Source organism: Pinus tabuliformis, chromosome X (genome assembly GCF_031772625.1).
Source record: "Pinus tabuliformis cultivar Carrire ecotype Pingquan chromosome X, CPIR1, whole genome shotgun sequence".
Taxonomy (NCBI): Eukaryota; Viridiplantae; Streptophyta; class Pinopsida; order Pinales; family Pinaceae; genus Pinus; species Pinus tabuliformis.
The window spans coordinates 1167188986-1167203133 of NC_142308.1; the positions used below are offsets into that span (position 1 = coordinate 1167188986).

At 35.3% G+C, this 14148-nt stretch overlaps 1 pseudogene; it reads right to left on the reverse strand.

Annotated features, from left to right (window-relative positions):
• Positions 1–6379: 6379 nt before the first annotated feature.
• On the reverse strand, positions 6380–10379 carry LOC149144057 (heavy metal-associated isoprenylated plant protein 20 pseudogene; annotated as a pseudogene).
• Positions 10380–14148: the final 3769 nt, after the last annotated feature.

The following is a 14148-nucleotide window of genomic DNA, read 5'->3' on the forward strand; positions in this document are numbered from 1 at the left end:
TAAAAATGTTAGCAATCTGCACTGCTTTATAAGTTGATTGAACTGGTATGAAATGGGCAAATTTGCTCAATTTGTCCACTACCACCTTGATGGAGTCATTTTGCTCTCTTGACTTAGGCAGTCTGGTAATGAAATAGATAGATATGGTTTCTCATTTCCATTCTGGAATAGGAAAAGGGTGAAGTAATCCTGCTAGGTGTTGGTGTTCAAATTTTATTTTTTGGCACTCCAGGCATCTAGCTAAATATTCTGCTACCTCCTTCTTCATACTAGGCTAGAAAAATTCCTTTATCAGTGCAGAAATCATTTTCTGGTATCTGGGGTGGCCTGCATAAGGAATCTTATGATATTCATCTAAAATTAAATTCTTAAGATGTATCTGGTTAGGCACGCATAACCTTTTCCTATAAATAAGAAATTCCTCTGAATTTACCTCATATCCTAATTGCTGTTCATGGCTATTCAGAATTTTTGCTTGCTGCCATAATTGTTTGTATACCAAATCTTGCATGGCTATTTCATAAATTTGCTCATAAAAAGTTGTTCGTGATTCATTGAAAGAAATTTCATATAAATAATTTACCTTGCGGCTCAAGGCATCCACAACCCGATTTTCTTTACCTTTCAAATGTTTAATTTCAAAATCGATTTCACTTAGGAAGTCTACCCAACGAGCTTGCCTAACATTTAAAGTGGGTTGTCTAAAGTAGTTTGTTAGACTATGATGATCATTCATTAAAATAAATTTCTTACCCATTAAGTAATTTTGCCACATCTTTAAGGCGTGAATCACCGCTGTTAGTTTTAAATCATATACCGAATACTTGTGTTCATACTCTTTAAGCTTTCTTGACTCATAGGCAACAACCCTATCTTCTTGCATTAATACGCTGCCTACACCCTCCTAGCTAGAATTCGTACAAACCACGTACTCTTTATTGGGATCAACAATGCTCACAATGGGTGTGGTGGTAAGTAGATGTTTGAGCTGATTAGAGCTCCTTTGACAGTTGAGGGTCCATCTAAAGGCTTTCCCTTTCTTCTGCAGAGAGGTAATAGGATATGCCACTCTAGAAAGACCTTCCACAAATCGTCTATAATATTCGGCTCGACCCATAAATGACCTTATGTCAGCTGCATCTTTTGGTACCAACCCTTTCATGATAGTTCTTATTTTCTTTGGGTGTCCTGCGATTCCATTCTTGGCAATGACATGTCCCAGGTACTGGATTTGTTCCTTAAAGAAATCACACATGTTGTATTTGGCATACAGTTGGTGCTCTCTTAGGACTTGTAGAACAATATTGAGATGCTCCTTATGTTCTTCTATGCTTTGAGAGTAGATTAGTATGTCATCAATAAAGATTAATACAAACTTGTCTAAGTATTGATGAAATATACTGTTCATGAGACACATGAAGGTTGTTGGGGCATTAGTCAATCGAAAAGGCAGAACTACGAACTCGTAATGTCCATAATGAGTTTTGAATGTTGTTTTTGCTATATCCTCCTCCTTTATCTGGAGCAAAGTGTGTTGAGTGTGTTTTTTAGAGTTTCCCATGGTTTCTGTTGATTCTATTTACTTTTATATTGTAGGTGTTAACCTCTCTCAAACCGTATATCAGTTATTTCGATGGTGCTAGTCATAGTACTCGGAACCTACCTTCGTAATGTGGGCTATGTTTGCTCCAAATGGCAAGCTAGTGAGTATGCAAGAAATTTTCATTGGTTGCTCGACTAGCAAAATCGCTGAGCATAACATAGTAGTTGAGCTACTTTTTGATGCTATTTCAAATGGTATCTGTTGTATAGTTATCAGGCTTGACACGTAGCTCGTAGTACTAAAAATCGTGAACATATATTCAATGAGAAATCTCGCCCTTTACATGGTTTTGAGAGTGCATCTTCCGCAAATACATTTTGATTTCATACGATATGAACATATTTCTAAAAATATGAACACATTAGCAGATTCCCTAGCTAATTTTGTTTTAGATCGACACTTGCAAAGAATGTAAATAACTTTATATTCACATCACTTCATATTGAAAGCATAATAGGAACTAGGAAACACTGAATATATATATTAAGTTTGGTTTTACAAAATATGTGCCCTGAGAAAAATATGGCTACATCGTCCATATAAAAACTACCTGCAAAAAATTTAAGTAGACAAATCAATAGTGCTCATGATAAAACAACACTACACGAGCTATTTTGTTCAGTAATCGACCAATACAACAAGGCACTCCGATTGTGTGTTGCTAAAGTGACAATAGAAGCTGATCGACCATGGTCTCATATATCCCGTGTGTCAGTCCCTCCATGTGGCGCTCTACCTCTGATAGGATCTCTTCTACATCTAGTTCTCATAGCACATCCCGTCCTACCGCAACGACCTGTACTAGTCTCTACCTCCTCCCCTGTCTGTCTCTCTGGGTGACGAAGATATGTAGCAGCGACCAGTCGAACAGGTCCAATGTCTGCAAGAAAACATCAAATAGTTTAGTCTCAAGAACATAAAAAAACACAAAAAAATAGTAAAACTTAAAAAAACTCAATGGTCAAAGTATCTTACTTGAAGTATCCCATGCCCTTAGGCAACTCGAGCTCGGGATCATCACTAAAATCCATCCTAGCGTAAGGATAATAATCAATGATGATGAACTCCCTATGTACCACCCAAAGAAGGTTGGTGAAAAGTTGATCAAGTCCAATGTCAGTCTTGTTTAGTGTAACCCTAGCACTGCCATGACATATCAATCCCAAAAAAGGAAGTGTAACTTGCCTTCTCTTTCTTGGATTAGTTTCTTCTTAGCATGGAAATAAATCTCTATGCTTGCAAGCATACCATGGAGTTCTTAATAACTCCTCCAAGGTCATTGACCTATGTGCACTAATTTCTGTAACATCTTCAAGAACAAATTCTTATGATACAAAATCAAAAATAACCATTTAAATGCAGCTTCTCTTGGCATAAATCTACTATCCATCTTATTTGTGTCACTATCCTCCTCTACTATGATAGTTCCTCGAATATATTCTACTCCTTGGACTAGAGTTGCAAGAAACTTTTCTATCTTCACTCTCAATACTCTTCTCTTGGCTGTGTGGTTTTTTGGGTGAAGTTACCAACACTTTTCTTCTTCGTGTCCACTCAATTTACAATGGTGGAAAAAGGTTCCTAGCACTATGGTATAGATTACTTGAGATATTCCTTTTTTTCTCGTGCCTTTGAATTTACTATTATAGAGAATTATTCTTGTCCTTCTTCCGTGTCTCAACAAACATGGTATTGGTCATGTCTTTAACATATCTATTCTCTACAATCAATAGATGCAACACCTGTAGTTTCTTTAATGCACATTTTGATAAATGAGTCTAATTTTTATTAGAGGAATAACTCACAAGTCTTCTGCTTGTATCCTATGAAGAAGGAACGTGCTCATCCTAGAATTTTATTTCTTATTCTACCTATAATTGCTTCTTCATTATTTGGACTTCAAAGTAATCTCACACCGCTATGAAGTTGACCTTGTGAGAGGTAAAGCAACCAAACAAAAATAAATCTTACTCAATCAAGGAAGTTGACTAGACCAATGTGGAATTCAGGTAGGTAATTTGTAATTGTAGTGTATGGTTTGTAGGAGTGTGGAATAATTTCAGCTAGATATTAAAATTAATCCAACGATTAAGGAAACCCTTCAACATACAATTTAAATGGCCAAGAACTTAGTAAATCAATGAGAAGGTGATTTAAATGCTCAACAAACCATGGGAACATCTAACCATCAAATAGAACACCCAACAATGAAATGGAATACCCAACAGAGAGAGAGAGAGTCTCGTATGACTATCATATGGCCAAATGGGAAAACCAACTTTGAATGGGGTTGAATGAATTCATTGTAGCAATCTCTAGCTACATTGTTTTCCTATTTCTATTCCTCTTCCTCTTTTGGTCAAAACTCTCGTAGAGAATAAAGGAAAAAAAGAATTAAGGAGAAATTAAAAGTAAAGGGAAGACAAATAGTTATGACCCTTCATATCCCATTCCTTAATGTTCTTTCTTATTTTATTTATTTTTTCTTTTCATTAATTTCTTTTTCACTCTCCCAATTTAACTTATTCAACTTTTACATTTGTTTTATTTTATAATAGTTGCTTAACTTTCATTAATTGAATACTTACATTTTAAGTAATGAGTAATATACAAAATTAATTTAAATAATAAATTAAAAACTATATATATATATATATATATATATATATATATATATATAAAACTCTTAAACCAGTTAAAAACAAAGGAAAAAAAAAATTGCATAACACAAATTTTAAAAACATTTAAAACAAATTTTTAAACCAAAATTTAAAATAAAACAAAATTGAAATAAAGATATAAGGATTTAGTTTAACGTTTAGATAATTCGATAATTTATGAATTCAGGTAATGATATTGTTACAATGGTTATAAGATAATTTGATGCATTGCGGATGTAGATTAACATGATAGTTGTCCAATAATTTAGGAGATTTGTAATTTAATAATTTGGAGAGGTGAAATTTAAGAATTTTGAAATTTAATTTTAAAATTGGAGGTTTATATGGTTTAAGATTTTTTTTAAAAAGGTTTTAGATGTTTTTAATTTTTATTATTTAATTTCTATGCTTATTTATTTTAGAATTTTAATTTAATTATTAATAATGATTAGGTGGATGGTTGAGATTTAATCTCCACAAAATATTCTAGAATATTTTTACTAATAGTCACAATGTAGTTATGTTCTTTTTTTAATATGTGCTATTAGTAAGCCATGACATTGGCCCATGGTATTATAACAAAGTCTATTTACAAGTTAAGGATCTCCATGGTAAAATAAGGGTGAATCTCTAGGGTTAAGAATTTACATGTTTTTATTAAATGCATATATGTTTAAATTAGCCCAACTTATAAATTAAATGGTTGGGAAATGATGATAGACATCAAGACATAATAAGTATCAAGATACTTACTTCATCAAGCCGCTAAAGTTAAAAAATTCAAAAGAATTAACTAAATTATAACTTTAAATATGTGAAAAGATTTTTAACCATGGAGATTCACATTCACTTTATTATGGAGATTATTAATCTATAAATAAGCTTTGTTACAATACCATGAGCCAATACTATGACTCATCAATAACACATACATAAAAAATACCATAACTCATTTCATATGGCAAGTTTTTTTAATTAATGAATTTAATTAAAAAAACAAAAATGCATAATTATTTTGAGAATAATTCTCAGTGTTTTATTTGTGTACACTACTAAGAATATTCTATAAATATTACATCCTTACTATTCAATGAAAAGTTATTGATTATTAAATTAAAATTAAGTAAACATATACCAAAATGCATATATCTAACCACATAAATTATTAATAATAATAATTTAAAATAATATTAGAATTTAATTTATGTTATGGTTTTTTTCAAAAATATTAACAAAGTCGTATATATTAATAAATATTAATAAATTAATTGAGCCTCTCATAAATTAATGTTTATCAATGTTTATAAATTATTTAATTTATATAAATACACTAATATTTATAAACTATTTAATTTATATAGATACACTACTATATTTTGATTTTGATTTGATTATTATAAAATTTAAAATTTATTATAATTTGAGTGGGTTTAATAACTAAAACATAAAAACATATATTTCCTTCTTAAAGCCACAAATCCAAATAAAATAAGCTATAATATGTTTACCTCTGTAAAGTAAATGGTTCAAACCTTCAAAAAATGAATGACCTTATGGGTACATCAACATATATCAGGGAAAAAACTGTTATACTTTACACAGTCATTCACGAGAATACACGTCTCTTTTGACGAGTCCTTGGATTCTTAAGAATGCTGAGGGTCATATTACAAAATGTATGTATACTGAAAGATAAAGGAATAGGGCGAGGAATCTCAACACGATCATTATTTGTTCGCGTTGTGTCGCTTATGGCTTGGCCTCTCTTCTGCTTTGATATTTTGGCACGGCGGAAATATTCATGAAGACTAATAATTTTCAAACCATGTTCATGATCTCTTCTCCTTCTCCTTGAAAACCCATTAGAAATATAATTATAAAGATGAAGAAGCCGCCCTACACCACCAATCACCAAGAATGGTGGGCGTTGAGAAAAAGCTGCGAGCCTCTTCTATTGCCGCCGCCCCATTAAATAGTTTTGACTCTATAGGTAGCAGCACCGGCAACTACATGATGGTGCAGTAATTCGCATTGTCTTCACTGAGCATGGAAGTGTACTGCTCGTCTGTGCGATTAGGGTTCATGGAAGTGTACTGCTCGTCTGTGCGATTAGGGTTCATGCGCGAGGAGCTTTCTTGTTGTAAACCCTAGTAGCATAGGGATGGTATGCCATTTCGGCAGGTACATAAGGCCAAACCTCTGCAGGCTTACCGGTGTGATTCACCCTCCGCAGCACTTTGTATACCTCCACGTATCCAGTTACTGTTAAATTTTTCTCCTTTCTGTCTAGATCCACCAATTGCACGCCTGCGCTAGGAGATGATTCAATCATCATTAAGCTTTATATTTATGATAGAAGTATTGTATAACTGTTAATAATATCTGAGAACATCTTAATATGATTTAATATAATACTAAAAAGTGATGCACAATGTGAACAAATCCAGTTAAAGAACCACCCCAAAAACTCAGTGCTCACCTTTCATTGACGAGACTGACCTCCTCACTCTCTTCTCATAGCTGTCACAATCTATATTGCGGACCCTCAACACCACAGTCTGCACCAGTTCCAGAAATTAAAACAATGATCAACTTTGCAGGATAAAATTTACAGCGTTGTCTTCGTTTTGGAGTTTTGGGTGGAATAGGGTGAAACAATTTCAGAAAAAAATAATAATCTCTTGTTTAAAATGTATTTTTGGTGGTATATAAAAATTCATCATCTTAACTTTTATAGATTTAACAACTTAATTTATTTTTTTAATAATATTCATTAAAAAATTTACATGGTTAGACTCACATTGATTCACATGGTTAGACTCATACATTGGTTGGGCGTGTGAACGAGATAGAAGACCCCAGATCTAGTTTCTGCCATCCGGGATACCATTTCAAGGTTATACAAAGATAACAATGTATGATGGTCGTGATCATATAAACATTAATCTAGTCATGGGTCCACCAATTGCATTTGTGGACGCATCTTTTGATCATTGTACATGTTATGATTAGCTTATGAGTTGAGTATGGGTATGCCTCCCTAAACAAACAAATATGTCATGTTGTAAATGTATTGTAACAAATGAAGCTCGCCGATTCTCCTTGATCCTTACTTGTCACAAGGTAAAGAGCTTCCGTCATTAGTCATTGTCTCTAACTTTACGCTTTACGAGGCATTTTGTTATAGGCCATTTTGTCACATCCTAATGGGATCAATCATCATCCTATTCCCCCTTGTCACCATATTGCACAAAGCCATATTCATATACCTTTCATTTCCCATAGTTTGAGCCCTAAACTGCTTCATTTAATACAGTTTGAGGACCAATGCTACTTGTAGGCCTACTGAGATGTGTTCATCAACAGGTTGTTCCACTGCGGCATGTGTTGGTCACCAACAGGTTGCTCCCTTTTGCACTTTTGTTGGTTCTAGAAATCTGGGAGAATGATTGAGATTCCATAAGATTCCCCTTCTAGGAGTTTCAAGAAATTGTTACAACTACTTACCTTGGATCATTCAGATCTTATCCTTGCCTACATTGGAGTTTTCACCACTTATCCTTTCATCTTATCCCTCCATCAAAGGTGGATCTATTACCCTAGATTGGTAATTGAATAAGAACTCCCAACTTACTTTCCTTCTTTATATATTATCAACCTTCTATGTGGTTGGGGATTGGCTTTTGGAGAGTGATTCTGCCCTTATGCTGCTGTAGTGAGTGGTCATCATCTCATGCATTTAGGGTGATTAGAGGTACATATTGTGACAAGGAAATGACAAGTCAACAACTTGGAGGAGCTCTTATACAAGATCAACTACTACTTATGGTTGAAATCTCCTTCCATTTATGGTAAATAATTCATTGTTTTCCTATATGTGATGTTGTTATTTCACTTATTTCAATACCATGTTGATTTATTGAATAAAGTACGTAGATGATACTACATAGATCTCGTAGTTTCTTGGCTTGTGTTATCTCACTATGCAGGTTCTAATTTTGGCAATCAGAGCTGGGATTGGAGCTTCCAAGCTAAAGAAGGAGCGAAGTGTGCAAAGGATTCCAGGGAGGCCTCTCTCCATCATCTATTTACTTTAAAGAAAAAAATTTTGTTCCTTGTCTCTCTGTTGTTCTAGGTTAGCCACCGACCTAGGGGAGATAAATTTTTCCCCAATCGTAAATCCCGTATAAAAATTAATATGAGGTTATCTCTGCTTGTTATTTCATGAGTATTATACTAGTTTATATGTGGATTATATGGATGTTTTTTATTGGTATTTCTGTTGTTATTATGCTAGTTATGAACATGTATTATGACGATGGCTATGTATGGCCTTCATCATGTTTTTACTTGTAAAAGAATGGACAATGTATCTATGGCCTAATGGATGAAACTACAACTAATATGTTGAGGCATTAATGCTTCTTAGCGATTCTCAGATGAATAGGAGACAACTATGCTAAGATTTGTTGTTTAAACATATAGATTACATAATTGTGACATGTTTGATGAAATGTCTGTCATGGCTAGTAGGGGTGTAGTCAATTCCTTGTTCAAGTATTTGAATTTGTATCATTATTATGTTGTTATCTTTCAGTTCTAAAAGTGGCATTGAATTTTGGGCAGTGACCTGGGCTTGAAAAAGTGGCACAAATCCTAGAGTTGTAGGCACATGTACGAGGAGAAAAGTCCCTAGACGCATGCATACCCATGCTATGGGAGTGTCTTCAGCCTCCTGGACACATGTTTGTCCATATCAAGGAAGAGTTCTGGGGTTTAATGGTCTAAAACCTTAGTGGGACCTGAGGACTGTTTACCTAAGTGGTTGGGATGGCTCCTAGGAATTATGTTGCTGATGTGGAAGCTCTGCATGATGTGTTCCGCCAGTTCCACTTCCTTAACTGACGCATAGGGAGTCAAATCATATCATAGTAACTTCTCGTCACATGTTTACCCTGGTTGTCCAGTTACTTGGGTAGATGTGGGAGGAGGGTGTTACAGTAGGGTTGTACTGACTGATTAGGTAGTTGGAAGAGATGCAACCATTTTTCAAGGATATTCTAGATATATCTAGGGTGATATAAGCATGATATTAATTCCTGGTAGAAGTCATCTTAAGATGCGATGCGAGCAAGGTTGGTCTCTTCTATCTCTCTGAGCTTAATGACCAAGGATATATTCTCTAATTGGGCATCCTACCATGCTTGTGTTGGAAATACTGAGAGGGGGGTGAATCCGTATTTCTTTTCAATTATTAATTTTATCAGTTAAAACATTCATATTTGGAATACATAAGTAGATAACAGAAATAGATTCTTTTATTAATGTGGTATTTGCAAAAAATCAAATACAATATATATACATATATATGGTTTCAATTGGTTTCCAAGCACCAACTTGGACTCTTTGTGAGGCACCAACCTCCAGAGCACCAACTCTGTCTTGTCAAGGCACCAACCTTGAATTTAGGAGCACCAACTCCTAGGACACCAATCCTTTTAGTTCTGAGGCACCAACCTCAAGGGCTCCAACCCTCTGCTGTAGACTGTATGGATCTGTTTGGTTGTAATACTCCACTCCCAACCCTGCTAGACCTATGACTACTTCTGTCTTCCTGCTTCTTCCTCCTCTGCTAGAACTTCAGCTTCCTCTGTTTCTTACAATTTTGCCAGTAACACTCATCATTCCTTGTTCTCTGTTTTATATTCCTGACACCCCTAGCCTTTGGCTTCCTTTCTCCACTGGCTCTTTGGCTTCCTCAATACTCGCTTGACCTTTCAGCTTCCTCTGCGCTCACTCTTTGGCTTCCTCTGTCTCTTCAAATCCATCAATACATACATGACACATTAATGTGGAAAAGAGGCCAAATAATAATAATGTTGCATATTAAAGAAATGACTATATCAGAGAAGCCCCCCTTTTTTTCAATATACAATAGTAATCCCGCAATTGCAATCGCAACGGTTCAGGCCCAATAAACTATCGTAAGCATTTATTTATGTGTTTGGCCTTAAAAAAATCCCGGGCAATACATTTATTTGAATACACGGAATACACCGAAAAAACCCAACCGAACGCTTAAGGCTGGACTTCAAATGCATTACGCCCACATCCATAACTTCAATGGGTCCACTCCTCCACAACTTTATCACAATCGGCACTTTATAGTGTGGCAAGGCTTTACAATATATGCGATATGTGATGAATGCGATAATATATTAACTTATATTGCAATGGTGTAGTCAGGTTCATGTTATTATCGCAATCGCATTTTTAATGTGACAAGGGATTTAAGCGCTGCGATACATAACTGCCAATATTATGGACGCGATATTATTATAGACTGTTTTTAATGCCTCCGTTGGGTTCATATATATATATATATATATCGCAATTGATGGTTCAGGGGTGACAACCCTTTATACATTGTGATTACTGCGGATGCGATATAACAATAGGGTATTTTATAATAGTGCAACGGGTTCGTTATTATAACGCATATCTCTCTCTCTCTCTCTCTCTCTCTCTCTCTCTCTCTATATATATATATATATATATATATATATATATATATATATATATATATATATATATATATATATATAGATATATATATATCGTAATCGCATATATAATATACATATATATCGCAATCACACACATAATATACATATATAACTTATGATATGATATTTTCGATGAGGCGGATGTGATATGATATTAAATGGTTGTTGATACATCCGTCAGGTCCATAGCTTATCGCATTCGGAAGTTTTCCCTTGTTACCTCTCTTCAAGACTTGTGATTACTGCGGATGTGATATTACAATAGAGCATATTGTTATGGAACCATTGGGTGCGTAATACATTTCTTTAAGGGTTTTTCACGGTTTATAATTGTTAACTCCTCCATTATGCGATACTCTTGGCATATGCAATTGTTATGAAACCAGCTCAAGAAAAGATAGAAAAGAAAGATCAACGCCTTAGAATTCAGCCTCTTCGAGGGGGCAACCTCCTTTACATTACATAAATGAACAATTCTGGGATGATACAAATGACAAAACCTCCTTTCTATATATAGGAGTCTAAGGAGTCACAATATAATCCAGCCGACCTAACAATAATAATATAAAGCCACAAAAATAATAATAGAGGGATTCTATGGGGCACAGAAATAACAATATGTGGGTAATAGGGGCACAACAATATAAATAAGGGGTATAACTACAATAGTAATGGGGTAATCACTAGTATTATAGGGACCCAACATGCCCCTCTCCTTCAAAAAAGTGTTGTCCTCAACGCTTGAGCAGTTCTGGATACTTCTGCATAAAATTCTCATCCTCCCATGTGGAATCTTCAGCGGATAAGTTCTTCCACTTGATAAGATACTCTGAAATTGATCGATTTCGTAGCTGTCGAGTTCTTGTTTCTGTGACTGCTTCCGGTTCCAATATAATTTTTCCTTCCTCGTCAAGTTCTGGCAATATTGTTTGAACTGGGAGCTTGTCGCCTATAACCTTCTTTAAACATGAAACATGGAAAACTGGGTGCAATCGAGAAGCTGCAGGAAGCTCCAATTTGTATGCCATAGTACCAATCTTTTCCAACACCTTGTACGGACCATAATACTTTGGTGATAATTTATTATCCTTCTTAGCTTGCTTTAGGGACATTTGCTTATATGGTTGTAGCCGTAGGAATACCCAATCACCTACATCAAAACTTCTTTCACTGCGATGTTGATCTGCCTGTTGTTTCATTCTATTTTGTGCCAACACGAGGTTATCCTTTAAGAGTTGGAGGACTTGTTGTTGATGTTCGATGTGATGTTCCACTGCTTGAACCTTAGAATTTTCTCTTAAATATGATGTGATGGATGGTGGTTGATACCCATAAAGTGCCATAAATGGGGTCATTTTTGTTGCTGTATGGAAGGAAGTGTTATACCACCATTCAGCCAGAGGCAACCATTTGACCCATTGTGTCTGTTTATCAGATACAAAGCAACGAAGATATCCTTCCAAACATTTGTTTACTATCTCAGTTTGCCCATCAGATTGAGGATGATAAGATGAGCTATGAGCTAACTGAGTACCAAGACAAGAAAATAATTCTGTCCAAAAATTTCCAGTGAAAATGGGATCTCTGTCACTTACAATAATCTTTGGGTTTCCATGTAGCTTTTGAACTGTTTCCATAAATGCAGTAGAAACTGTACTGGCTTTAAATGGATGTGATAATGCACAAAAGTGTGCATACTTGGTAAGTCTGTCAACTACCACCATGATGACACTCTTTCCCTCAGACTTGGGTAAACCTGTGATAAAATCCATTGAAACCTCCTCCCAACGTTGGCTTGGAATGGATAAAGGTTGTAATAGACCCGGTGTCTTAATTGTTTCAACTTTATTTTGTTGGCAAACCAAACATTCCGCCACAAACTTTTGAATATCTGATTTAAGGCCATCCCAAAAAAATTCCTTCTTAACCCTGTGGTAAGTTTTTAAAAATCCTGAGTGCCCTCCTAAGGGAGAAGTGTGCAATTCCATAAGAATCTTTTGTTTTAGCTGGGAATTCTTACAGAGGTATAAGCGATCTTTGTACCATAACGAATCATTTTTCCAGCTAAATGTATCAGAAGTACTGGAATCTTGTTGTAGCTTTCGAATAAGTGCCCACACTTCTTCGTCATTCTTCCATTCCTCCTTTGCTTCGTTTATCCAATCTGGTTGGATAATAGAAATGGCACACAACAATGCTTCCACATCCTCATCCTTTCTTGAGAGTGCATCTGCCACCACATTTTGCTTCCCTTTTTTGTAGATGATTTCAAAGTCATAACCCAACATCTTTGTGACCCACTTTTGTTGCTCTTCAGAGGATAATCTTTGTTCTAAAAAGTATTTAAGGCTATCATGATCCGTTTTTACCTTGAAGTGTCTTCCCATTAGGTAGGGTCGCCATTTCTTAAGTGCATGGAGTATTGCCAACATTTCCTTCTCATAAATAGCTTTGCTTAAAAACTTTCCCTTGATTGGACGACTTTCAAAAGCAATGGGTCTTTCATCTTGCATTAGAACAGCACCAATTCCATTTCCTGAAGCATCACATTCCACAATAAAGGTTTTTGTGAAGTCCGGTGTAGCTAAGACCGGTGCTTGGCACATTGCCTCTTTAAGATGTTCAAAGGCCTTTGTTGCTTCCGGAGTCCATGAAAATGAATCTTTCTTCAATAATGTTGTTAGAGGTGCTGCTATTCTCCCATAATTCTTAACAAACTTGCGATAATACCCTGTCAACCCAAGAAATCCTCGCAGATGCTTTATGGATGTGGGGATTTTCCATTCCTTAATGGCTTTAATTTTGCTAGGGTCTACCTTAACTCCTTCATGAGATACAATATGACCCAAATATTCCACCTCCTGGACTCCAAAGAAACATTTGGATCTTTTTGCATATAATTGTTTCTCCTCCAATAGTTGTAGCACCTTGTCAACATGTTCAACATGATCCTTCCAAGACTTGCTGTAGATTAGTATATCATCAAAAAATACTAACACAAATTTTCTAAGGAATGGTTTGAAAATTGAATTCATCAAACCTTGAAATGTTGAAGGTGCATTGGTAAGGCCAAAAGGCATGACCAAAAATTCATAATGACCCTCATGAGTTCTAAATGCCGTTTTCGGAATGTCTTCAATCTTCATTCTGATTTGATGATATCCCGAACGAAGATCCAACTTGGTGAAGTAAATTGATCCATGCAATTCATCCAGTAATTCATCAATGACAGGAATGGGGAACTTATCTTTAATAGTGAGCTTGTTGAGCTCCCTATAATCTGGACACATGCGCCATGATCCATCCTTCTTGTGCACCA